Source organism: Antechinus flavipes, chromosome 4, assembly GCF_016432865.1.
Source record: "Antechinus flavipes isolate AdamAnt ecotype Samford, QLD, Australia chromosome 4, AdamAnt_v2, whole genome shotgun sequence".
Lineage (NCBI taxonomy): Eukaryota > Metazoa > Chordata > Mammalia > Dasyuromorphia > Dasyuridae > Antechinus > Antechinus flavipes.
The window spans coordinates 326003925-326031518 of record NC_067401.1 but is presented as its reverse complement, the minus strand read 5'-3'; positions in this window follow the sequence as shown (position 1 = coordinate 326031518).

Below are 27594 nucleotides of genomic sequence, written 5' to 3'. Positions count from 1 at the left end.
TTAACCTGGGCAATTTATATTTTTGTAAATATTTATCCAATTTAGGTAGATTGTGAGACTTGCTGTCATAGATTTGGGCACAATAGCTGTTAAATATTATTTTAATTTCTTTTTCATTGGTGCTAAGTTCACCCCTTTCATTTTTCTGATCGAATTAACCAAAGGTTTGTTTATTTTTTTAATTATTTTTCATAAAACCAACTCTTAGTTTTTCTTATTATTTCAATAGTTTTCTTATTCTCTAATTTATTAATCTTATCTATTAAGTTTCACAATTTCTAATTATGAATATATTAATTTATTTTTTCTAGCTTTTTTTTTTAGTTGCTTGCTTAATTCATTGATTTCCTTTCACTCTATTTTATTTACATAGTTATTTGGAAATAAAAAAAAAATTCCCTTTAAGAATTGATTTGGCTGCATCTCATATGTTTTGCTAGGTTGTCTCATTATTTTCATTTTTTTGGAGAAAATTATGGATTGTTTCTGTGATTTGTTGTTTGATTCTTTCATTCTTTACAATTAGATTATTTCACTTCAAATTCATTTTTAGTCTCTTTCCTTGGCCCTTTATTTATTCCCCAGCAATTTTTATTGCATTGTGATCTGAAAAAGGAAGCATTTAGTATTTCTACCTTTTTGCATTTGATTGTGGGTTTTTTATGCCCTAATGCATGGTCAATTTTGGGGTAGGTATCTTGTGCTACCCAATTTGATCTTCTCTTTGTCGAAGATATCCATTTTCATCAGAATACACCCTCATACAGTATCATTGTTGAAGGATATAATGATGTCCTGTTTTGCTCATTTTACTTATCGTCAGTTCATGTAAGTTGCTCCAAGCCTCTCTATATTCATCCTGCTGGTCATTTCCTACAGAACAATAATATTTCATAACATTCCAACAAATACCACAATTTAGCCAACCATTCTCCAATTGATGGGCATCCATCCATTTTCCAGTTTCTAGCCATTACAAACAGGGCTGCCACAAACATTTTGGCATATGCAGGTCCCTTTAGTATTTCTTTGGGGTATAAGCCCCAAAGGGTATGGACACTTTGATAACTTTTTGTGCATAATTCCAGATTGCTGTCCAGAATGGTTGGATTCGTTCACAACTCCACCAACAATGCATCAGTGTCCCAGTTTTCCCGCATCCCTTCCAACATTCATCATTATTTTTTCCTGTCATCTTAGCCAATTTGACAGGTATGTAGTGGTATCTCAGAATTGTCTTGATTTGCATTGCTCTGATCAATAATGATTTGGAGCACTCTTTCATATTAGCAGAAATAGTTTTAATTTCATCATCTGAAAATTGTCTGTTCATATCCTTTGACCATTTATCAATTGAAGAATGGCTTGATTTCTTACAAATTAGAGTCAATTATCTATATATTTTGAAAATGAGGCCTTTATCGAATTTTTAAGTATACAAATGTTTTCCCAGTTTGTTGCTTCCCTTCTAATTTTGTTTGCATTAGTTGTGTTTCTACAAAGGCTTTTTAATTTGATGTAATCAAAATTTTCTATTTTGTGATCAATAATTATCTTTAGTTCTTCTTTGGTCACAAATTCTTTCCTCCTCCACAAGTCTGAGAGGGAAACTATTCTATGTCACTCTAATTTATTTATGATCTCATTCTTTATGCCTAAATTATGGACCCATTTTGATCTTATTTTGGTATATGGTGTTAAGTGTGGGTCCATGACTAATTTCTGCCATACTAATTTCCAATTATCCCAGCAGTTTTTTTGTCAAATAATGAATTCCTATGCCAAAAGTAGGTAATTTTGCATTTGCCAAACACTAGATTGCTACAGTTATTGACTATTTTGTCTTGTAAAACTAACCTATTCCACTGATCAACTAATATATTTCTTAGCCAATACCAAATGGTTTTGGAGACTGCTGCTTTATAATATAGTTTTAGATCTGGTACAGCTAGGCCAGATCTTCATTTTTTTTTCATTAATACCCTTGAACACTGATGCATTGTTGGTGGAGTTGTGAATGAATCCAACCATTCTGGAGAGCAATCTGGAATTATGCCCAAAATGTTATCAACCTGTGCATACCCTTTGATCCAGCAGTGCTACTACTGGTCTTATACCTTAAAGAGATACTAAAGAAGGGAAAGCGACCTATATGTGCCAAAATGTTTGTGACAGCCCTGTTTGTAGTGGCTAGAAACTAGAAATTGAATAGATGCCCATCAATTGGAGAATGGCTGGGTAAATTGTGATATATGAATGTTATGGAATATTATTGTTCTGTAAGAAATGACCAGCAGATATTGAATACAGAGAGGCTTGGAGAGACCTACATGGACTGATGCTAAGTGAAATTAGGAGAATGAGGAGATCATTATACACTTCAACAATGATGCTGTATGAGGATGTATTCTGATGGAAGTGGATTTCTTTGACAAAAAGACCTAACTGAGTTTCAATTGATAAATGATGGACAGAAGCAGCTACATCCAAAGAAAGAACACTGGGAAATGATGTGAACTATTTGCATTTTTGTTTTTCTTCCCAGCTTATTTTTACCTTCTGAATCCAATTATCTCTGTGCAACAAGAGAACTGTTTGGTTCTGCAAACATATATTGTATCTAAGATATACTGCAACATATATAACATATATAGGACTGCTTACCATCTAGGGGAGAGGGTGGAGGGAGGGAGGAGAAAAATCGGAACAGAAGCGAGTGCAAGGGATAATGTTGTAAAAAAAAATGCCCTGGCATAGGTTCTGTCAATAAAAAGTTATTATAAAAAATAAAATAAAAAATAAACATTAATGTCCTTGAAATTCCTGAATCATTTTTCTTCTGTATGAATTTTGTTGTTATAGTTTTCTGGATCATTAAAATAGTTTTTTTGGGGGGAGTCTGATTATTATAGAACTAAATAAATAGATTAGTTTAGGGAGTATTGTCATCTTTATTATATTCACTTGGTCTATCCAAGAGAACTTAACATTTTTCCAATTATTTAAGTCTGACTTTATTTGTGTGGAAAGTGTTTTGTAATTTTGTTCATATAATTCCTGCCTTTCCTTTGGTAGATAGATTCCCAAATATTTTATGTTATCGACAGTTATTTTGAATGGAATTTCTTTTTGTATCTCTTACTGTTGGATTTTGTTGGTGATGTATAAAAATGCTGAGGATTTATGGGGATTTATTTTGTGTCCTGCAACTTTTTATCCTGCTAAAGTTATGAATTATTTCTAATAGCTTTTTAGTATAATTTCTAGGGTTCTCTAAGTATACCATCATGTCATCTGCAAAGAGTGATAATTTGGTTTCCTCATTACCTACTCTAATTCTTTTAATCTCCTTTTCGACTCTTATTGCCAAGGCTAGCATTTCTAATACAATATTGAATAATAATGGTGATAGTGGGCAACCTTGCTTCACTCCAGATCTTACTGGGAAAAGTTCCAGTTTTTCCCCATTGCATATGATGCTTGCTGGACATTTTAAATATATGCTCCTGACTATTTTAAGGAAAAGTCTATTTATTCCTATCCTCTTAAATGTTTTTATTCAGAATGGATGTTGGAGTTTATCAAATGCTTTTTCTGCAACTATTGAGATGATCATATGTTTTTTGTTAATTTGATTATTAATATGGCCAATTATACTGATAGTTTTCCTAAAATTGAACCAGCCCTGCATTCCTGGTATAAATCCTACTTGATCGTGTATTATCCTGGTGTATTATCCTGGGGATGATTTTCTGTAGTCTTTTTGCTAATATCTTATTTAAGATTTTAGCATCAATATTCATTAGGGAGATTGGTCTATAATTTTCTTTCTCTGTTTTCAGCCTACCTGGTTTAGGTATCAGTACCATGTCTGTGTCGTAAAAGGAGTTTGCTAGGACTCCTTCAATCCCTATTTTTTTCAAATAGTTTATATAGCATTGGAGTTAATTGTTCTTTAAATGTTTGGTAGAATTCACATGTAAATTCATCTGGTCCCAGGGATTTTTTCTTAGGGACTTGGTTAATAGCTTGTTCTATTTCTTTTTCTGAGATGGGATTGTTTAGGAAATTTACTTCTTCCTCTGTTAATCTGGGCAAGCTATATTTTTGAAGGTATTCTTCCCCATGTAATATAAGTTATTAAATTTATTGGCAAAAGGTTGGGCAAAGTAACTCCTTATTATTGCTCTAATTTCCTCTTCATTAGTAGTGAGTTCTCCCTTTTCATTTTTAAAACTAACAATTTGATTTTCTTCTTTCCTTTTTTTAATCAGATTTATTAAGGGTTTATATATTTTGTTGGTTTTTTCATAGAACCAACTGTTAGTTTTATTAATTAAATCAATAGTGGTTTTTTTTGTTTGTTTTTTTTTTTTTTTTACTTTCAGTTTTATTGATCTCTCTTTTTATTTTTAGAATTTCAAGTTAGTGTTTGACTGGGGGTTTTTAATTTGTTCCTTTTCTAGCATTTTTAGTTGCAAGCCCAATTCATTGACCTTCTCTTTCTCTATTTTATGCAAGTAGACCTCTAGAGATAGGAAATCCCCTTATTACCACTTTGGCTGCATCCCACACATTTTGGTATGACATCTCATTATTGTCATTTTCTTGGGTGAAGTTATCAATTATGTCTGTGATTTGCTGTTTCACCCAATCATTCTTTAGTATGAGATTATTTAGTTTCCAATTATTTTTTGGTCTATTTTCCTCTGGTTTTTTATCGAATGTAATTCTCATTGCCTTGTGGTCTGAAAAGGATGCATTTTCTATTTCTGCCTTACTGCATTTGAGTTTGAGGCTGTTATGTCCTAACATATGGTCAATTTTTGTATAGGTTAAATGAACTGCTGAGAAGAAAGTGTAAGCCTTGATGTCTCCATTTAGTTTTCTCCCAAAGATCTATCATATCTAGCTTTTCTAGTATTCTATTTACCTCTTTGACTTCTTTCTTATATATTTTGTGGTTTGATTTATCTAATTCTGAAAGTGCAAGGTTGAGATCTCCCACTATTATACTTTTGCTGTCTATTTCTTCTTGCAGATATCATAATTCTCTTTCAAGAATTTAAATGCTACACCACTTGGTGCATGTATATTTAATGTTGATATTGTTTCATTATCTATGCTACCCTTTAGCAAAATATAGTGTCCTTCCTTATCTTTTTTAATTAAATCAATTTTTGCTTTTGCTTGATTTGAGATGAGGATGGCTACACCTGCCTTTTTTTTTTTTAACTTCACCTGAAGCATAGTAGATTTTGCTCCAACCTTTTGCCTTTAACCTGCATGTATCTACCCGCTTTAGGTGTGTTTCCTGTCAACAACATATTGTAGCATTCTGGCTTTTAATTCAGTCTGCTACCTGCTTCCTCTTTATGGGGGAGTTTACCTCATTCACATTTTTGGTTAAAATTACCAATTCTGTATTATTTGCCATCTTTTTAACCCCGGTTTATGCTTTTCTCCTTTGCTTTCCCCTTACTCCTTTCCCCAGTATTAAACTTGTGAGCACCACTTGCTTCTCACAGCCCTCCCTTTTCTAGTATCCCTCCCCCCACCTTAGAGTTCCTCCCATTATCTCAGTCCTTTTCCTCACAATTTCTATATTTCCTTCAGCTTAGCTTGCTCCATCCCTTTTCACTTTTCCCCTCCCACTTTTCAATGAGGTTGGAGTAGTTTCCACATAAATCAAATATGCCTAATATTTTTCTCTTTAAACCAATTCTGATGGCAATGAGATATACACTCTGTTCATTCCCCTCCATTCTTTCTCTCAGATATAATAGGTTTCCTTTGCCTCTTTTTGAGATGTAGTACCCCCACTTTACCCTTTTTTAGGTACAATTTCCTTTCCACTTCTAGTTTCTAGAACAAAGTATACATGTGTTCTTTATATATTTTTATAGCAAAAATATAGTTCCCAAATTTATTTTTATTTTTTTAGGTTTCTCTTGAGTTCTATATTTGTAGATCAAACTTTTTGTTTAGTTCTATTTTTTTCATCAAAAATAGAAGAAATCCACTTATTTTGTTGAATGTCCATCTTCTTCCCTGAAAAAAAAAAAGATGCTCATTTTGGCTGGGTAAGTTATTTTTGCCTGAATAACAAGTTCCTTGGCCTTTCAAAATATCATATTCTAGGTCCTTTGATTCTTTAATGTGGACACTGCTAGATCTTGAGTAATCCTTATTGTGGCTCCTCTATATCTGAATTGATTTTTTTCTAGCTGCTTGCAGTATTTTTTCTTTTGTCTGTTAGTTCTGAAAATTGGCCATATTTCTTGATGTTTTGATATTAGGGTCCCTTTCGGTAGATTATCGATGAATTCTTTCAATTTCTATTTTGCCCTCTGTTTCTATAACTTCTAGAGAGTTCTCATTGATAATTTCCTGAAAAATAGTGCCAGACTCTTTTTTTTTTCATCATATTTTTAATGGAGTCCAATTATTCTCAGATTGTCTCTCCTAGATCTATTTTCCAGCTCTGTTGTTTTCCCAAGAAGGTATTTGACATTTTCTCCATTGTTTCATTTTTTTTTTTTTTGGTTTTGCTTAACTGATTCTTGATGTGTCCTCTAGTCATTCAATTCCATTTGTTTGATTCTGATTTTCTTTTCTTTTCTTTTCTTTTTTTAATTGTAACTTTTTATTGACAGAACATATGCCTGGGTAATTTTTTACAACATTATCCTTTGGAGTCACTTCTGTTCCGACTTTCCCCTTTCCTTCCTCTATCCTCTCCCCTAGATGGCAAGCAATTTTATAAATGTTAAATATGTTATAGTATATCCTAAATACAATCTATGTGTGCAGAACCAAATAGTTCTCTTGTTGCACAGGGAGAATAGGATTCAAAAGGTAAAAATTACCTGGGAAGAAAAACAAAAATGGAAATAGTTTACACTCATTTTCCAGTGTTCTTCCTTTGGGTGTAGCTGCTTATATCCATCATTGATCAACTGGAAGTGAATCAGATCTTCTCTTTGTCAAAGATATCCACTTCCATCAGAATACATCCTCATACAGTATAGTTGTTGAAGTATATAAGGATCTCCTGGTTCTGCTCATTTCAGTTAGCATCAATTCATGTAAGTCTCTCCAAGCCTCTCTGTATTCATCTTGCTAGTCATTTCTTACAGAACAATAATATTCCATAACATTCATATATCACAATTTACCCAACCATTCTCCAATTGATGGGCATCCATTCATTTTCCAGTTTCTAGCCACTAACAACAGGGCCGCCACAAATATTTTGGCACATACAGGAACCTTTCCCTTTTTTAGTATTTCTTTGAAATATAAGCCTAGTAGTAGCACTGCTGGATCAAAGGATATGCACAATTTGATACCTTTTTGGGCATAATTCCAGGTTGCTCTCCAGAATGGTTGGATTCGTTCACAACTCCACCAACAATACATCGATGCCTCAGTTTTCCCACATCCTCTCCAACATTCATCATTATTTTTTTTCCCTGTCATCTTAGCCAATCTGACAGGTGTGTAGTGGTATCTCAGAGTTATTTTAATTTGCATTTCTCTGATCAGTAGTGATTTGGAACACTCTTTCATATGAGTAGTAATAGGTTCAATTTCATCATTTGAAAATTGTCTGTCCATATATTTTGACCATTTATCAATTGAAGAATAGCTTGATTCCTTATAAATCAGAGTTAATTCTCTATATATTTTGGAAATGAGGCCTTTATCAGAATTTTTAAGTGTAAAAATGTTTTCCCAGTTTGTTGCTTCCCTTCTAATTTTGTTTGCATTACTTGGGTTTGTACAAAGGCCTTTTAATTTGATGTAATCAAAATTTTCTACTTTATGATCAATAATGATCTTTAGTTCTTCTTTGGTCAGAAATCCCTTCCTCCTCCACAAGTCTGAGAGGTAAACAATCCTATGATCCTTTAATTTATTTATGATCTTATTCTTTATGCTTAAATCATGGAGCCATTTTGATCTTATCTTGGTATATGGTGTTAAGTGTGAGTCTATGCCTAATTTCTGCCATACTAATTTCTAGTTATCCCATCAGTTTTGTCAAATAACGAATACCTATCCCCAAAGTTGAGATCTTTGCATTTGTCAAACACTAGATTGCTATAGTTGTTGACTATTTTGTCTTGTGAACCTAACCTATTCCACTGATCAGCTAATCTATTTCTTAGCAAATACCAAATGGTTTTGGTGACAGCTGTTTTATAATATAGTTTTAGATCAGGTACAGCTAGGCCACCTTCATTTTATCTATTTTTTTTTTCACTAATGCCCTTGAAATTCTCGACCCATTGTTCTTCCATATGAATTTTGTTGTTATTTTTTCTAGATCATTAAAATAGTTTCTTGGGAGTCTGATTGTTATAGTACTAAATAAATAGATTACTTTAGGGAGTATTGTCATCTTTATTGTATTTACCTGGCCTATCCAAGAGCACTTAACATTTTTCCAATTATTTAAATTTTCCTTTTTTTATGTGGAAAGTAATTTGTAATTTTGCTCATATAATTCCTGATTTTTCTTTGACAGCTAGATTCCCAAATATTTTATGCTATTGACAGTTATTTTGAATGGAATTTCTCTTTGTATCTCTTGCTGTTAGATTTTGTTGGTGATGTATAAAAATGCTGAGGATTTCTGGGGATTTATTTTGTATCCTGCAACTTTGTATCCTGCTAAAGTTATGAATTATTTTCTCTAAATATACTGTCATGTCATCTGCAAAGAGTGATAGTTTGGTTTCCTAATTACCTACTCTAATTCCTTTAATCTCCTTCTCTACTCTTATTGCCAAGGCTAGCATTTCTAATACAATATTGAATAATAATGGTGATAGTGGGCAACCTTGCTTCACTCCTGATGTTATTGGGAAAGGTTCCAGTTTTTCTCCATTACATATGATACTTACTGACACTTTTAAGTAGATGTTCCTGACTATTTTAGAAAAGTCTATTTATTTCCATACTCTCAAGTGTTTTTATTTGGAATGGATGTTGGATTTTTAAAAATTCTTTTCCTGCATCTTTTGAGATGATCATATGATATTTGTTAATTTGGTTATTGACATATGTTATGTTAATTATGTTAATAGTTTTCCTAAAATTGAACCAGCCCTGCATTCCTGTTATAAATCCTACTTGTTCATAGTGTATTATTCTGGGGATGATTTTCTGTAATCTTTTTGCTAATATTTTATTTAAGATTTTAGCATCAATATTCATTAGGGAGATTGGTCTATAATTTTCTTTCAGTGTTTTCAGCCTACTTGGTTTAGGTATAAGTACTATGTCTGTGTCATTAAAGGAATTTGGTAGCCCTCCTTCATTCTCAGATTGTCTCTCCTACATCTATTTTCCAGGTCTGTTGTTTTACCAAGAAGGTATTTGACATTTTTTTTCCCATTGTTTCTTTGTTTCTTTTTCTTTTTTTTTTTTTTTTTTTTTTGGTTTTGCTTGACTGATTCTTGGTGTCTCCTTGAATCATTCAATTACATTTTTTAGAGTCTCATTTTCAATGAAGTATTTTATTCACTCACTTTTAAAATATATTTTTCTAATTGCCCAATTGAGTTTTTAAGTGAGTTGTTTTGTTTTATGGATTTTTTTCTATTTCGCCAATTTTATTTTTTAGAGAGCTATTTTCTTTTTCCAATTCACTAATTCTGTTTTTCAAGGATTTGATTTCTTTATCCACTCTATCTTTAAGTGAGTGGCATGAGTTATCCAGACTCTTTTGCCAAGCTTACCTTTCCTTTCCCCATTTTTCTTGTAGCTCTCTTATGAGAGCCTTTTTAATTTCTTCTATGAACATCTTGTATGTTGATATAAAATTTTTTGCTCATTTTAACAGAGAAAACCCACAGAAGGCAAATAAGCAAAAAAAAACCCAAACCAAACCAAACCAAACTAAAACAAACCAAAACAAATTAACAAAACAAAACAAAACAAACAAACAAACAACAACAACAACAAAAAACACAAATGCAGTCTGCATTTTTTTTAGTGGGGGGGGGGGTCCTCTGGATGGTATTACAGAGCTTCCTCTACAGACTGCAGGGGTTGGGGGGACAGCAGCAAGGCAATAGCAGGACAGCAATGTCTGTGCTGCATCTGTATTCTGAGACTCTGAGAGCATGCTTGAGATGCTCTGGGTGGGTGTGGCCAGATCCTGAGAAACCCTAACTTTCTGGGGATATAGTTTTTATTCCCTGTGTTTTTAGCTTCTCTGCTTATCTACTGGCTTGCTGCCAGGCAAAGTAACCAATAGAGTAGTAAAGCTCTCCCTGCTGAGATGGCTGAGATCATACCTGACCTCACTTCTGTCTGCTCAGTGTGAGCTGCCTGCCATGCTCTTGCTGCCACTGCCTGCCCTTAGCCTGTGCCTGATTTAACCATCCCCACCCTGAGCAAAAACAGACCTTTTCTGGCGAATTTCAAGCATGTCTTCTCTTGGTAATTATTTCTGTTTTTTTTTTTTTTTTTTTTTCCCAGTCAAGCACTAATTCTGAAGGTTGTCATGAAATAAATTCTGAAAGAAAACACAGAGCTTAAGTAGATGTGTGTGTCCTATCCACCATCTAAGTCTCTCAAACATGGCTAAATCTTTTAACCTCTCTATTCCTTAGTTTGCTTAAAAACAATATAATGAAGTGGACCTAGGTGATACATTTCCAGTTCTTCCATACTGAGTCTAAATATTTTCAAACTAGAGGAACATTGGGAATTAAATTTTCTTGTGATTCTATGCATAAGCAAAAATATAAAGCATATTTATTGAGTTAAAGTTAAAAGATTGATTTATACAAATTATGAATAAAAACTATTTTAAATATGTTAGTATCTTTTCCATTACATATATAAATCCCCCCCAATTCTCCCATTAGTAAAAAAAAAAAAAAATCATATATTGAACTAACAAACAAGTAATTATTCCTTGTCACAATGGAATGGGGGGGGGGGGCGCTGAGGTTTGGGAACCTGAATCCCTGTAAAACTAAGAAAAGGAAGAATATGTTACCACTGTCTGAGTCAGGCTAACTATGTTTCTGTGAGCACCATTAATGATTGCAAATCCTGACTTATGTCCTTCCTATGCTATTTTAGGTTATAAAATATTTGGTATACACTAGGACACCAAAAAACATTAAAGATACTGTTTAAGTGAAATTTGATGTCATGTGAAGGTGATTGACATAGCTGGTGTTTAAAAATTAAGTTGTTGGAAATGCTTTTTGATATAGTTCAGGTTTAAGTTTAAGCACTATAAATGAAAGTGATTAAAAAGTACTATGGTACTCTATGGAAAAAAGTACTCAGGATTTAGAGGCAAAGGAGCAAGATTCAAATCCCATCTTCAGAACTTAAGACCTGTGTGATCTTGGATGTGACTTAAGTCTTTGGCTATAATATTCTTGATCTATAAAATGCTATAATGGATTTATATAGGACTTTAATATTTGACAATCATTTTTCTAAATATCTCATTTCAGCCTCACAACAACAAATTACAAGTGTCATTATTTTCCCCATTTTGTCCCCATTTTACAGAAGAGGAAAATGAGGATAATGAAATTGTTATTGCCTGTGTTAACTTATTTAGCAAGGAGAATTTTCACTTAGATCTTTTTGAATCTAGTCAATACTGTAAACAGGATGCAATAAAGCTATTTTCTGTAAAAAAAAAAAAAAAAAAAAAAAAAAAAGCCAGTTGGGATAGATGTCTTATAAGATATTTTCCATGGCTAAATCTTACACAAACATACATTTGGAATGTTTAAAGAAAATACATAAAATCTTGCAAATATTAAGGAGTCATACTGCAAAAATTCAGCATCTGGAAATTCAATTTGCCATGAAGATAGAAACTAATTGAAAGATAAATTGATAAACCTTCCATTAATATCTAAGTAAACTAAACATTTATATTTCAGGTACCCAGCATCATCATTTTATGGACAAAATAAGTTATTTATATTGACTTCAAAAAATTTTGGGCAGATTTATAGTAGATCTCCTTTGCTTTTCTCTCAGATATAATGAACATGACTACATAAATTCTATGTTTTTGACAGTAAGGAATAGCAATATGGTCATTTATGTCACTTGGATGAGCTGATATTCACCAACTGTAAGCCTTCTTATGCAACTATGCTCACTAGACATTTGAAAACTACCATATGACCTATTGATGCATTACCCAATATTCATACATCTTGCTACTTATCAGATGTGAACCCTTTATTTTCCTGGGCATTTCCATTTACCCAAAAGCACACTCCTTTCATGTATGTTGTTTCCCCAAACTAGAATATGAATGGTTTGTTACTAAGGACTATGAAAGACCCTATCTATCCACCTGCCTACCTACCTATCTATCTATCCATACACATTCATGCACACACACACACACACACACACACACACACACACGCACACTCACAATTTATGTATATTAAATGAAATGACTGTTCCCATATACTGAGTTTTTTTCAGTAAATATTTGAAGCTAAATAACTAAAGTTGTGTTACTTCCCAAATAAATTCAAGGATCATTCCTGAAGTTAAAAAAAGAGGACCCATGGAAAGGAACAATCCTCATTCATCTGGATCTCAGAACAAGAGGGTTTTCTTTCTTTGTATTATTTCAACAATAGTCTAGTCAAGAGAGTTATATTTTCAGTGTTGATCTTGATTATTGTTTAGATAGTATATTGATTAGAATGGGAAATGATAGAAATATAAGTGAGCTGGCTAGTACAAAACTTGAGTTCCAAGGACATTTGTGAGTGGGAGATATAAGTTTCAGAAGGATACCATTAAGTGTAGTAAATATATAAAGCAGGCATATTATTTTTTAAAAAATATCATTTATCAATATGGCATTTATAATGATTATATAAGAAAATAGAAGGTAATTGTACTATCAATAAATTTAGAGTTGAAAGACAATTCAATAACTAAAATAAATTCTATTTGTTTATTGAAAGTTCTTTAAATTATCTGAATTGAAGTCAATCCAATGAAAGCAGAATAATTATGTGCCTGGGTACTTTGAGTCAATAATTAAAAAAAAAATGTATTCTCATTTATTTATTTGAGTTTCAGTCCAATTCATAACCCAAAGGAAATAGCATGGTAACACACTTCTTATCAACTCCTGATAGTTGTACATATATATATTTTTTTTAAAAAAATCATTATCCAAACTTGTGTTATGTCTAATTCTAGACTTTATAATTTAAGAAGGAACATTTTTCCAGTATGTACAGGCTTTCTTCTAGAAACATTCCCTGAGGCAATATATGGGAAAAGATGTTTGTACTTATTCTTTTATCATTAAGTCTACTCTTATCAGGAGTCAATTTAATCAAGTGTGCTATCTAAAAGATAAAAGAACAGCAGTTTGGGAAAGGCACAGAGGCTCATAAAATCTTGGCAAACTGGGATTGAGGTGAGATGATCTATTTATTATCAAGGTGAAGTGATCTGGTTATTACTGTATTGCTGGGGATCCTTTAGACAGATGCTTTGTAAACTTATAGCAGCAATTCTCAAAATGTGTTTGAGGGAATTCTAAGGGATTCCCTGTTAATTCCTCAATACCATTTCAGGGAATTTAGATTTCATGAGATTTGAAAAAGCAAAATTGTTTATTGTAAATAGAATGAAAAACAAATAGAGGAAAACATATAAGAGGTTATGATGAAAGGAGAAATCACAATTACAAAACATTTAATTTCTAATTTAATAAATATTGATAAATATACCTCATACAAATACAATTACTTTGGGAAGGTCTAAATATTTTAGAGTGTAAATGGTTCTCAGTAAAAAGGATAAGTCACAAATCTAACATACATACACACATCCACACAAAACTCTCTACATAAAAGCTTTTAGCTGAATATAAAAAAGTAAAATAAAATTTAAACTTTCTAGGAAATCACCAAAGTATTGTATCCATTACTAGCAAGTATCTATCTGAAATTTAATTTTTAACTTTTTTTTTTTCCCTCTTGTCTCCTGACCCTGATAGTAAGTCAATAGATCATAACTACTTGTTAAGTTTCTACTATGTCAGGTACTGATTTACTTGTTAGGGATATGGCAGCAATTTGATCCAGAGCAAAAGGAAAAGATAGACAATGGAACACTTGGTGATCCCAGAGGAAAGTGGGGAGATCTTTTGGGAGACATCATCATAGTCAAAAATATCAAGTTAGGTTCTCTCAGGTCCATAGCAAATGTTAGCAATTGCTTTTAGCTTTGGATCATTTATGGACAATAATACCGAAAACAGGCCTAGGCTAACATGTATTTTAAGCCACTAAAAACAGAGCCCCTGGTATCTCAAGTAATAAATAAGAAGGAAAAGATAGATGAGTTGAATAAGATAATTTCACTTATAAATTCTGAATGTTGGTCATTGTAATGACAACGTATTTAAAATCAGCGGAGTCAGGAATTCAGGTTAAGGGGAAAATCTTCAATCAAGTGAAGAAATGAATAAGGATTGCGATAGCAATATGGGCAAGAAAGATTGTGATAGCAATATGGGCAAGAAAGATTGCAATAGCAATATGGGCAGCTGTGACAGGAAGCCAAACAGAGAGAGATCTGAGCTGAGAAAGCCATAGCAATGGCAATGCAAAGTTTCTCCTTCCCCTTCCTTTTCCACTCCTCTGCCTCCACCCACCAAAATCGTCATTTCCTATACAACACATCAGGACTTGCACAAAGAGTGGGCAGGGGCCATTCTTTCTCCAAGCTTATATATTAATAGAGTATGGTCCAATTACTATTTAGCCTCATGTGCTTGGGACCTCAGTGCATCAACTCAAGTCTCAGCCCATTACAGATCATATATTTTTTGTTTTTATGTTTAGTATATACTTTATTGTAAATAGAATGAAAAACAAATAGGGGAAAACAGATAAGAGGTTATGATGAAAGGAGAAAACACAATTACAGAACATAAACATAAATGTCAACTCACCTATAAAATAGAAAACAGAAAATATATTAGTAAGTCAATTTACTATCCTGAGACTTCTGAGGGCAGAGTTAAGATGATGACATAGAGGAAACATTACAGATTGGTTCATCTAATATTCCCTAGGGTGGGGTGGGGGGGCTGAACTTTAACAAAACACCTCAAATAAAATTCTTGAATTACAAAATCAAAACCATGTCATGGTGGGAAATTCTTCTATCCTAAGACAACTGGGAGGGTTAGAAGGAAAGATCTATAACAAGGAATTGAGGACTGGTCCAAAACTCAGATTGGAATCTATAGTGAGAGCAACAGCAGCAACTTTAGCAGCTTTCAGACTAGTGATGGAATCATTCACTTCTATTTGTTCTATTCTAATTTTTAGTAAATTTTTTTTTCAACTAGCTTTTTTTTTTTTTAAACTCTCTTTTGCATTTGGCTAATTGGACTTTTAAATAAGTTGTTAACTCTTCCACTATAAATCTGCTCCTTAATTTGTCTTGCTATTACTTAACCTTCTACCTTAACTCTATTCCTACCTTATCTTCTACCTTTACTTCTTCCTCCCCCCATCCTTCCCCTTATTTATTTAAAGATTTTGGAGGATGCTATATATATGTGGGTAGGTGGGTGTATACATCTACATATATATGTAGATGTGTATACATATACATGTGGGTATATATATGTATATATATTTGCATATACATATGTGCATATGTATACTATACATGCATATATATGTATATATGTATTTGTAAATATACATATAGACAGATAAATATAGATATAATATTGCCTATTTAACCCATTCCTGATGTGAGTAGGTTTTCAGAACTATATCTTCCTCCTTACTCTAATGCCTCTTTGTCTATTCTTCCTTTGCACCTCATGTGTATAACATAATTACTATTTTTACCTTTTTCTACACAATTTTGCTCTTTTTCAGAGTCTATTCAGGTCTGCTCCAGTTTTTTATTTAAGCCACCCAGTTGCGGGTGTCAATCTTTTTATTGTTGTTGTTATTATCTTTAACATTTTTTTTCTGGTTACACATTTATATTAACTTTTTAAATAAACATTTTTATGAATAATGTTGAGAGATAAAAAAGCAGAACAGGAGAGAAACAAACACAGGAGAAAAAAATACAGAAAAAAAGTGATTATAGCATATGATGTTGATTTACATTCAATCTCCATAGGCATTTTTCTGGATGCAGATGATGTTTTTTTATCTAAAGTTTATTGGGATTGCCTTTGATCAATAAATCACAGAGAAGAAGAAAATCTTTCATAGTTAATCATCACACAATCTTGCTGTATATAAACAAACTATAAACAATGTATTTCTGGTTGTGCTTGTTTCACTCAGTAGCAGTTCATGTAAATCTTCCCAGATCTTTCTAAAATCAGCTTCTTCATTTTTGTACAACAATAATATTCCATTACCTTGCTATAACTCAACTTATTCTCCGAATGATGGGCATCTACCCATTTTCCAATTCTTTGCCACCACAAAATAGCTGCTGCAAGCATTTTTGCATGTTTTTGTTCTTTTCCCTCTTTTATGATTTCATAAGAATACAGACCCAGTATTGGCACAGCTAGGTTAAAGGTTATGTGCAGTTTGATAGCTCTTTCCACATAGTTGCAAATTGCTCTCAGATTGGATTAATTCACAATTCCAGCAACAATGTATCCGTTTTCCCTTTTTACCACATCCCACCAATATTTATCAGTATCTCTTCCTGTCATTTTAGCTAATCTGAGAGGCATGTTATATTAATTTAAATTTCTCTAATCAAAAATGATTTAGAACATTTTTTCATATGGCTACAGATGGCTTTAATTTTGTTATCAGAAAATTGTTTGTTCATATCTTTAGCCTATTTATCAATTGGGGAATGACTTGTTTTATAAATTTGATACAGTTTTAAAATATATTTTAGAAATGATACCTTTATTCTAGACATATGAAAAAATGCTCCAAGTCATTATTAATCAGAGAAAGGCAAATTAAGACAACTCTGAGATACCACTACACACCTGTCAGATTGCCTACAATGACAGGGAAAGATAATGTGGAATGTTGGAGGGGATGTGGGGAAACTGGGACACTGATACATTATTGGTGAAATTGTAAATATATGCAACCATTCTGTAGGGCAATTTGGAACTATGCTCAAAAAGCTATCAAACTGTGCATACTTTTTGATTCAGCAGTTACTACTGGGCTTATTTCCCAAAGAGATTTTAAAGAAAAGATAGGGACCTGTATGTGCAAGAATGTTTGTGGCAGCCCTCTTTGTAGTGGCTAGAAACTGGAAACTGAGTGTGTATGTCCAACAATTGGAGAATGGCTGAATAAATTGTGATATATGAATATTGTGGAATGTTATTGTTCTGTAAGAAATGACCATCAGGATGATTTCAGAAAGGCCTGGAAAAACTTACTTGAACTGATACTGAGTGAATTGAGCAGTAGCAGAAGATCATTATATACTTCAATAACAATACCATATGATGATCAATTCTGATGGACATGGCCTTCTTCAACAATGAGATGAACCAAATCAATTTCAATAGAGCAGTAATGAACTGAACCAGCTATACCCAGTGAAAGAACTCTGAGAGATGACTAGGAACCACTACATAGAATTCCCAATCCCTCTATTTTTGTCCACCTGCATTTATTTCCTTCACAGGCTAATTGTACACTATTTCAAAGTCTGACTCTTTTTGTACAGCAAAATAACTGTTTGGACATGTATACACATAATGTACGTAACTTTTACTTTAACATATTTAACATATATTGGTCAACCTGCCATCTGGGGAAAGAGGTGGGTGGAAGGAGAGAAAAAGTTGGAACAAAAGGATTTGCTTTTGTCAAAAAATTACCTCAGGATATAGCTTGTAAATAAAAAGCTATAATTAAAAAAAAAAAAAAAAACTATCGTTAATTGGACTTCCCCCCACTTATTTTCTCTCTTTTTTCACCATATCCCTCCTCAAAAATGTTTTGCTACTGACCAATCCCTCCCTCAATATTCCCTGTTTTATCATCCTCCCTACCCCTTTCCCATATATCCCATTCCCCTTCTATTTTCCTGCAGGGTAAGATAGATTTCTATATTCCTATTGAATATGTATGTTATAATTTGACAATTCTGATGATAATGTTTCACTCACTCCTCTTCTTCTCCCCCTCTTCCCTTCCACTGTGAAAGCTTTTTCTTTCCTTTTTTAATGACAGATAAATTGCACTATTCCTTTTCTTCCTTTCCCTTTCTTGCAGTACATTCCTTTCTCTCACCTTAATTTCATCATTAAAAAAAAAAGATGCTATCCCTTCATATTTAATTCATACCATGTCCTCTGTCTATATATACTCCTTCGAACTGCCATAATAATGAGAACATTCTAATTGATTTATAAGTATCATCCTCCCATATAGAAATGTGTAAATATTCCTCATAAAGAGATAAACCTTATTATGTCCCTTATGCTATCACTTTCCTGATTATCTCCTTATGCTTCTCCAGAGTCCTGTACTTGAAAATCAAATTTTTCATTCTCTGGCCTTTTCATCATGAATGTTTGAAAATCCTCTGTTTCATTGAATGGTCACCTTTTCCTCTGAAGGATTATACTCAATGGATAGGTGATTCTTGGTTGCAGTGTTAGTTTTATTGCTCTCCAGAGCATATTCCAAGCTCTCTGATTGGTTAATGTAGAAGCTATTAGATCTTGTGTTATCTGACTATAGATCCATTATTCTTGAATTGTTTCTTTCTGGATGCTTGCAATATTTTTTCCTTGACCTGGGAATTCTGGAATTCGGCTCTAATATTTCTAGAAGCTTTTATTTTCAGTTTCAGGAGGTAATTAGTGGATTCTTTAAGTTTCTCTTTTGCCCTTTCACTCTAGATTATCAGGACAGTTGCCTTAATAATTTCTTGAAAGATGATGTCCAGTCTCTTTTTGTAATCATGACTTTCACATATATCAATAATTTTGAAATTATCTCTTCTGAATCTATTTTCCAGGACAATTGTTTTTCAAATGAGATATTTCACATACTCTATTTTTTTTTCATTTTTTGGTTTGCTTTATTGTATCTTGATTTCTCATAAAGTCATTATCTTCCATTTGCTAAATTCTATTTTTAAAGAATTATTTTCCTTGACGAGGTTTTGTGCCTCCTTTCCCAATTGGCCAATTTTACTTTTTAAGGCATTCTTCTCCTCATTATTGTTTGTGTGTGTGTGTGTGTGTGTGTTTCCTTTTGTACCTCTCTCAATTCTTTCCCTAATTTTTCCTGTCTCTCTTACTTAATTTCATAGAAGAACTTTGAGTTCTTCTATGCTCTGAGTGCAATTCTTATTTTTCTTGGAAGCTTTGAATGTAAGAGTTTTGACTTTATATCATCTTCTGAGTGTATGTTTTGATCTTCCTTGTTACTATAGTAATTTCCAATCATCAGAAACTTTTGTTGTTCTGCTCATTTTCTAGTTTATTATTCAACTTTTAACTGTTTGTTAAAATAGAGCTATTTTCAGGAGAGAGGGGACATTGTCCCAAGCTTCAGGGGTTTTGTGAAGCTGTTTTCAGAGATCCTTTTAGGAATCTGACCATAAGCTCTCTTTTCTGGCCTGAAGCTATTAGGTTTGTCCCAGTCCCATTGTAGTTGTAAGATCTAGTGTTCTGTTGAGGGCTTGGGTTCTGCTGACCTGGGCTGTGCTGGGACTGGACACTAGACTCACACCTGTTGCCTCAGACCTTCTCCAATGACCTTCTGAATCCACTCTAGAGTGAGAGGTCCAGAAGTCTCCAGCATTGCTGATGATTCAGGAGTCCTGTCTCACTAATGCTAGATTATGGGCTAAAGTTGAGGCTGGAACTGGCCTGCACAGGACTGCCTGCTTTGGTCCCATTCTGCTTCCTCAGAACTTTTCTGATGACCTTCCATGTGCTCTTTTGGGTCTCTAGGCTGAGAGGTCTGAAAGCTACCAATATAGTCCTTGGTTCATAGGTGGAGCAGGGCTGGGGCTGGGTCCAGCCTGCACTGGCACTCCTACCATGATGTCACAGACCTTTTCTGCTAAGATTCTAAGTTGTCTTCCACTGAAAAATGTTCTACTCCATCTCTTCAAGTGTTTGGATGCTCCAAATTTTGTCTAGAATCATTATTTAAAGGAACTTGGGGCAGTTTTTTGGGGAGAGGTTGGACAGGTTCCTGGCTTTACTCTGCCATCTTGGATCTGCCTTCTTAACACTCTTTTTAAAGGAACTTTCCTAATCTGTTTGTCTGCTTGTCTCCTAAACTCTTCCCCAGCTCTGTGACTTTTCCCCCTTTCCTTGTGCTAATTGCTTTCATTCTTACTTTATTCTGGCTATGAATGCCAATCTTAGCTCAACATAACATTATCACAGTGCACACCACAGTACCACATAAACTTTGAACATTTCTTTTGTCTATAGTAAAAAGGATCTTCAAAGAAAATGTTAAGTCCTATAAGTTAGACTTTAACAATGACTACTGTTGCGTTAGTTCAATTCCGCATATGTCTTTACACAATGCTGTGATAGCATTCTACTGAGACTTTGTGTAATCCTATACTCTTACTCTTGAACCCACATCTGAACTTGTTACTCTTCACTTAAAATCTTCAGTATCTCCTCCTCACCCGTTGAATTGAATCCAAATTCCTCAGCCTGACAATTCAAATCTATTATTACTATTAAACTTATCTGGTTAAATAAAATGGAAAAATGTATACCATTTCCTAATTTTTCCAAGTCTGCCTTTTCTTATTCTGTTTCTTTCACCATAACCAGGATGTTATTGACCTTATGCATTTGTCTCAAGGTAGCCATAGTTATTTCCTTTCTCCAAATACAAGAAGTCTGAAAGAAGTAGAGAATAGAAAAGTGAAGATAAGTGACAAATATGTTTTTTCTTCTTTAAAAATCACAAGCTTGCTAGCTTGAATCAATAATCTATTTCATATTCACAAAAAAGAGAAGTAAGTTTGCTTACAACAATCTCTTTCTTTTAAGTATGATGTTGGTTAAATGCATCCTTCAAAGATAAACTTTTCCTCTGGTTTAATCATCTTCAGAGAGAGTGATATGTTCTTGTGTCTCATACTGAGCAAGGTTTTCTTCCCCATTCTGCAGTGTCCAACTTAAATCATGCTTCTTTGACACTCTTCACCTTTTACCCCATCTTCTGTCATGCTATGTTCTATTCTTGCTATAGAGAACAATGATTCTCATAGTAACTTCTATACAATTCTATAGACTTGAATAATGTTGTAAAGTTCCACTTCAGTTTCCTTTCCAAAAGAAATAACCACAGTTCTTTTAGCCCTTCACCAAAAGGCTTTTTATCACTTTCATTCCTCTTTTCTAGACTGTCTTAAAGCTGATTTTGATAAGTCTTCTTTTGTGACCTGAAAGAGCACAGGAACATTGGCTGCATCAGGGTCAAGACTCCAGGAAAACATTGCCTTTGGGGCATATGGTGATGGCCATATACATCCCATGAGATGGTAGTCAGGATGACAAAGATGGACAAGTATATTAAATTTTCTCAGCGAGTAAAGCATTTTTTCAGTCAGTAAACCTGAATCTGACCATAAGTCTGTTTGGAAGAATTTATTCAGACAAACCTCCAGTAACTGCATCAATAGACTTTTATAATATGATATAAATCAGCCATTTCTAGATAATTTTCCTGAATCATCTTTACAAGAATATCTTGCTCTCATAAGAGACAAACGGATCCAATATACCAGCCATCAGTCTGATGATGCAAGCAGCGCAGTGCAATATTTATTTGGGAGACTGTGAATGAAGCATTAAAGCAACTCATCATCCTGATGACTAATCACTGATGAATAATATCCAAGGCCCACAGATAAACCTAAATTACACTGAAGTGCCTGGCTAAGGAAGTCATGATACTCAGAACAAAACATTCACTCTCCCACCTACATACTGTGCCCACTTGTTCTCTGCCCGGGCAGAACACAGCTAGTAAAATAAACATTAGTGGTATCCATTAGTGCCCTAGTACACATCATAAATGACCATGAGTAGCTGGTGACATTAGTTTTGCTTAATTGAGGGACCCTTTGTTATCCTGAATTGGATTGGTTAACTAATATATGGAGAGATTATACCCCATCTTTCATGTCTCTGTTTTATTCACTTTTTCATTACTTATTACCTATTTCATTACTTACTAACAAATCTATAAAAGGGTGAGTGGAGGAAGGTAAGTAAAAAAAAAAAAGTTCAAATCAGTCTATTTTCCTGCTTATTATAAATTCCTCATGGTAGGACAAAGAAGGAGATGGGAAAAGGAGGTTAGAATAACATATTAAATGAAATTTCAGGGTTTCTGTGTTTTTAATTAATCTTGGCTAAGCAACTCCCCATTAGTGGAACCTGATCAAGAATTTCCAGGCAATGTATCCTGTTGGGAGGCCAGGAGGGAGAGGAAGGATTACTCCATTAGAGATTTCTCAGTTGTTGATTTTTTTTTTTTTATTCCTAGCTCAACGTGTGTGCAGAGGGAGAAAGAATGCTAGCTGGTCTGTGGTAACAATTCAGGACTTAGCCGGGAGACAAATTCCAAAGGAAAGAATCATTTTCTCAATGCTGCTAATAGCTTTAAGAAAAGGTATAATTACAAGAGCTGAGCTGAATGTAAATATTGTATAAAGCCTCTTGACTGGAGACAAACAGTAGCCCACAGGAAGCATCTTATTCTAATAGACCCCCATCTTCTTCCTTTGAGATGCAGGTTAATGCTAATGCAAAAAATTCCTTTAACTTTCACATGTGCTGTTATTATAGATTTCAAAGTATTTATTATTGTAGCACCTGTAAGCACTGTAAGAGATAGAAGTCTGCTAGTTTTACCCAATATGATCTCTTATTTACAGGTTTTTGTTACAGCACATCTATGAAAACTGGCTTCAGGCTAAACTTTGTCACCAAGGTTTTTACCTTCTCTTCTTTCAGTTTCTTTCTAGGAAAAAAAAAGAAAATTTGGAAACACTGAAAATTATTTTAAAATTCAGTAGAAAGGTACTGTGCTTATCATACCTAGAAGCAGGTTTTCTTATTTTATATTAGTAAAAACATAGGAACAATGAAAGTTTTCCCAAAGTGCCTTATCAATATCCCCCTTATGATTTTTAAAAATCCTACTATATCACCATCTCTGAGATAAGAAATTCCCCTACTCTTAATGTTGAAACTCTGCATCTAATGCCTGGAAATACCAGTAAAAAAAGAGAATAAAAATGGCTTTTGCTCTTAACAAACTGGCTAATGTGGATTTATTTTATTCTTATTCAGAGAAATAATCAAAACACACCACACACACACACACACACACACACACACACACACACACAGAGTCTTAGAACAAGTATAAGATTTGGAGTTAGAAAATTTTGACTCTACGTCCATTATATGATTTTATTGTTTTCTTAAATTTTTGGTACCTCCTGTTCCAATCTGCTAATTCCTTTTCCATTTATTCTACTGTAGCTCTTCTTTTACATTTTTTTTTTGGTCAAGTGCTCTCATTCTGTTCAAAATAAATAAATCACAAATAAAAAAAATGTATTTTAAACTCTTACATGATTTTTTTTTTGGAATTTTAATTGAGTTTTTCCAACCTGTGTTTTTCTCTGAAGTGTTTCTTATAAATATTTTTAGTCATCTTTGTGTGTGTGTGTGTGTGTGTGTGTATGTATTTCTATCTCAAGCATTTCTGTTGCAATAGTTTATTATGTTATGATTTCTTTTTTGCCTTTTTTTCAAGTCTACTTCCTGACTTTAGAGTTTAAATTAGCCCTGAATTCTGCCACCACTTTGCAGAAAATATCTGAATTGGTCCTGTTGCTGCTTTCTTAAAAAAAAATAGGCAAAATTGAAATCCTAACATAAAAGTTAGATAATCTGCTTTCAAGAGGCATGTGCTATAGGAGATATATAGTGGAATGGAATTCTGGGCCCACCTAATTAAAGGGAATTTTGATCTCAAAAATCACAAGGTTTTTGAGTAGAGCTATTATGATCCCTCCCTTGGTCTCAAAAAATTCAAATATCAAAAGGTGATGTCTTAATTTGTTTGTAAATTGGATTTAAGTGTGATAGAGTTACCTCACTCTTACTTCTAGAGTCATTAAATTCCAGTGACAAGCCAAAAATGAAGTTGATTTTGATGGCCCAAGAAACAGTAGGTGACCTTGGTGTCTTCAATGTCTGATCAATAAGTAAGCATTCCATAGTGCCTATTCCAGCTGCCTTCGTGGCTGCTGGAACCAATTGTTCTCATCCACTTATTCTATAGGGGAAGTCTTTCCTTGTTTGGAGTTGACTAACACACAAATGGTTTTGAAGCCTGTAAGTTAACCTCGACTTTCTTCAAATCATATACCATAGACATTTTATCAGAGTGTGTGCATTATGGATGTTTGACTTGGTTGTTGTTCCTTCATTCCTGAAAAAGACTAAAATAGTATGCTTTTGGGGTCAAGGTACAATGTATACAATTGTGGTCAATCAGACTGATACAACTATAGAGAGCTCTACATAAGGATGGGAATAAGTAGTCCATATGAAAATTTGGAATGGAGATGTCTCTAAAATCCACACATCTCATTTTGTTGTTGTTGTTGTTCAAGCTAGTGCAATTTTGCTTGATTCATAAATATAGTACATTCTTTACTTTAGACACACCATCTTGGGATGTCCTGTGCCAGTGTCTCACGTGTATTGGAATTGATTGCAAAATTATTCAGAGAGACCTTGAAAGTGTCCTTATATTGTTTTATTTGATTTGGTATTCAAAAAATGTGCCAACACATCAAAGTTGTAATCACTACAATAGAATTTGAATGCTTAGCAGTTCAGTTTGAGAAAAAAAAGGAACAAAAAAAAAATAAAAAAAAATCTCACTGTCTGGTACATTATCCTGACAGGTGGGATCTCCTGAATCTTTCTAAGACATTTCTGATGGAAGCTATTTACTTTCCTGGCATAATGCTGAAACACTATCCAGGTTCCACAGGCATTAAAAATTACATCAGAACAATAGCACTATAGACTTCCAATTTAGAAGCCAGTCTAATATCTCTTATCTCACACACTTTACTTGAGGCCTTCCAAAGACACACAAGCTATTTCTGGCAAATTGTGTGTTATCCCTGAAAATTATACTGCCAACGTAAGTGAAGTTATACCCAGAATTCAAAATCTATCCCTTTGCTATAATTAATGGTTTTACCTATGTATGGTGTGGTGCTGTCTGGTGGAGAACTAATTGATAGGCCAAAATTAGCAAAAGCTACAGAGAATCAATCCATACTGTGTTGTATTTCAGCTTCACAGCTTCATTGAGCGTACAATTATATATGAACAAACTTTTCTTAACTCCAGTCTTGTCTTGTAGCTTTTGAAAGTTAATTAAAAAAAATCAAATCATTTCAATAGCTGACCTTGATGGAAGTAACAGCTTTATTTCATTGGTAACTGGGAAAGTGTAAGAACATTGTCCATTATTTAGAGCAAGTCCAATTCAACTATGAATGTGATATACAATACTGCAGAACTTCACCAGGCAATTAACATTGTCATAATTTTCCACAAACCTTTACAATTTATATTGTAAATCAAAGGCCATTGTCAGATTAATGAATGTTGTATATACACGTCTGTTTTCTTCCTGTTTTTTTCCTTGAGTTGTTGAGTAACAAACACTGTATTCATCATTCCTTATCTTCTTCTGAAGCTACACTAGTTCCCAGGGAGATGACCACCTTCAAAACGAAGGATCAATGTCTGTTCAATAAGTAAGCAGAATAAGTAAGAGAAGAAGGACTCTGGTTAGAATCTCTCTCTCTCTCTCTCTCTGCCCCACTCTCCCTATCCCTTAAGAAGACATGCAATGCAATGCCCATGATACATACAAATTCATGTTTTTTTTTTTTTTTTTTTTTTTTTTGTATTCATCATGTTCTCTATGCTAAGGGGAAAAAGGAGTTAAAATAAAAAGTGGTTGAGTCTTCACTCTAAGATCATCAGTTCTCTATCTCAAATTGGATAAACATTTTTTTATCATGAGTCCTTTGGAATTGTAGTAGATCATTGTATTGATCAGGGTCTTTCATAACTCATTATCTTCACATATTGTTATAACTGTTACTCTTGGTTTTTCTGGTCACTTTGTTATGCTTCATTTCCTGTAATTCTTCTCAGGTTTTCACACACACACACACACACATACACACACACACACACACACACACATACACACACACACACACACACACACACACACACACACATCAATCAGAATAGAATATTCACCAGAGAGGGTCTCAAATATGAGTAAACTCACTTCTCTAGGGATTTGTATTCATGATCTCTAAAGATTACAGCAAGAGGAGGACTTTTCAGGAAAGGAAAAATGGAACTTTGATAAGGCATATGCAAAGTTACACTTTGACAAGATGCCTGTGCTAGAACTGGATGATTGGGATCATCAACATTTGAAAGATTTCTATTTTCTTTTATATCGGAGCAATTTTCTTGTAAGTATAGTGACAACAAAGAAATATGAAACATGAATATGTAAAGTGATACTCATAATATGCAGGGATGCAAAGTGAAGAAAGTGAAACTCCATTTTTTTTTGGGGGGGGAAGACACATTTTTTAATCCATAGCAATTCTTGTTATAGTTAATCCTATACATAGAATGAAGTTATTCTGATGGAAAAAGAAGTGACTTTGGTATAAGTGTTCTGTTCCCTATGACAGGCTGACTAATCTCTTCTGCCATTCATCCTTACCTGAAGGAGTGTAAGGCTATAATGGCTAAATCAAAAATGTAGTAAATGTCATAATTATGGAGTTCAGCTATTTCATCTTATTGATATTCTCTGTCATTATTTGGTTACTCATAGAATTATGCATTTTATAATTTGTTCCTGAAAATCCTTTTGGGAGAAAAATGATGTTGCTAAGATGCTTCTTGCTTCAAACATAAACACTGTCACTATGGAACAGTCGGGGAATGGGTTCCAAAAAAAAAAAAAAAACATACTTCACATAGTATCATAGCATGAACCCAGTTTCCCCGGGCAGCTAGTTCTTGGAACAAGCAAGTATCCCAGGCAAAATAGACAAAGGCAGGATCCTTCATATAAATAATTCAATTTAATTCCATTATATTCAATGAATATTCATTAAACACTTACAAAATAGAAGTACTAGGCAGTAATACTGAGAGATACAAAGAAAAAAAATAGACTTCTTTCCCTCAAGAAGTTTGAGTTTTACTGGGGATAGCTAATTCTTGTGTGTGTGTGTGTATAGTATATACATATATATATATATATATACCTATATACGTATATATGTATATACTACATATACACACATATATGCATGGATGCATATATTCATGGATGAATATATGTATATGCATGTACATTTGTAAGAAAACTACATAAAGATAAAATATCATTGTCTTAACTATGATTTGGAAGAATGACAGTAAGGAGAGAG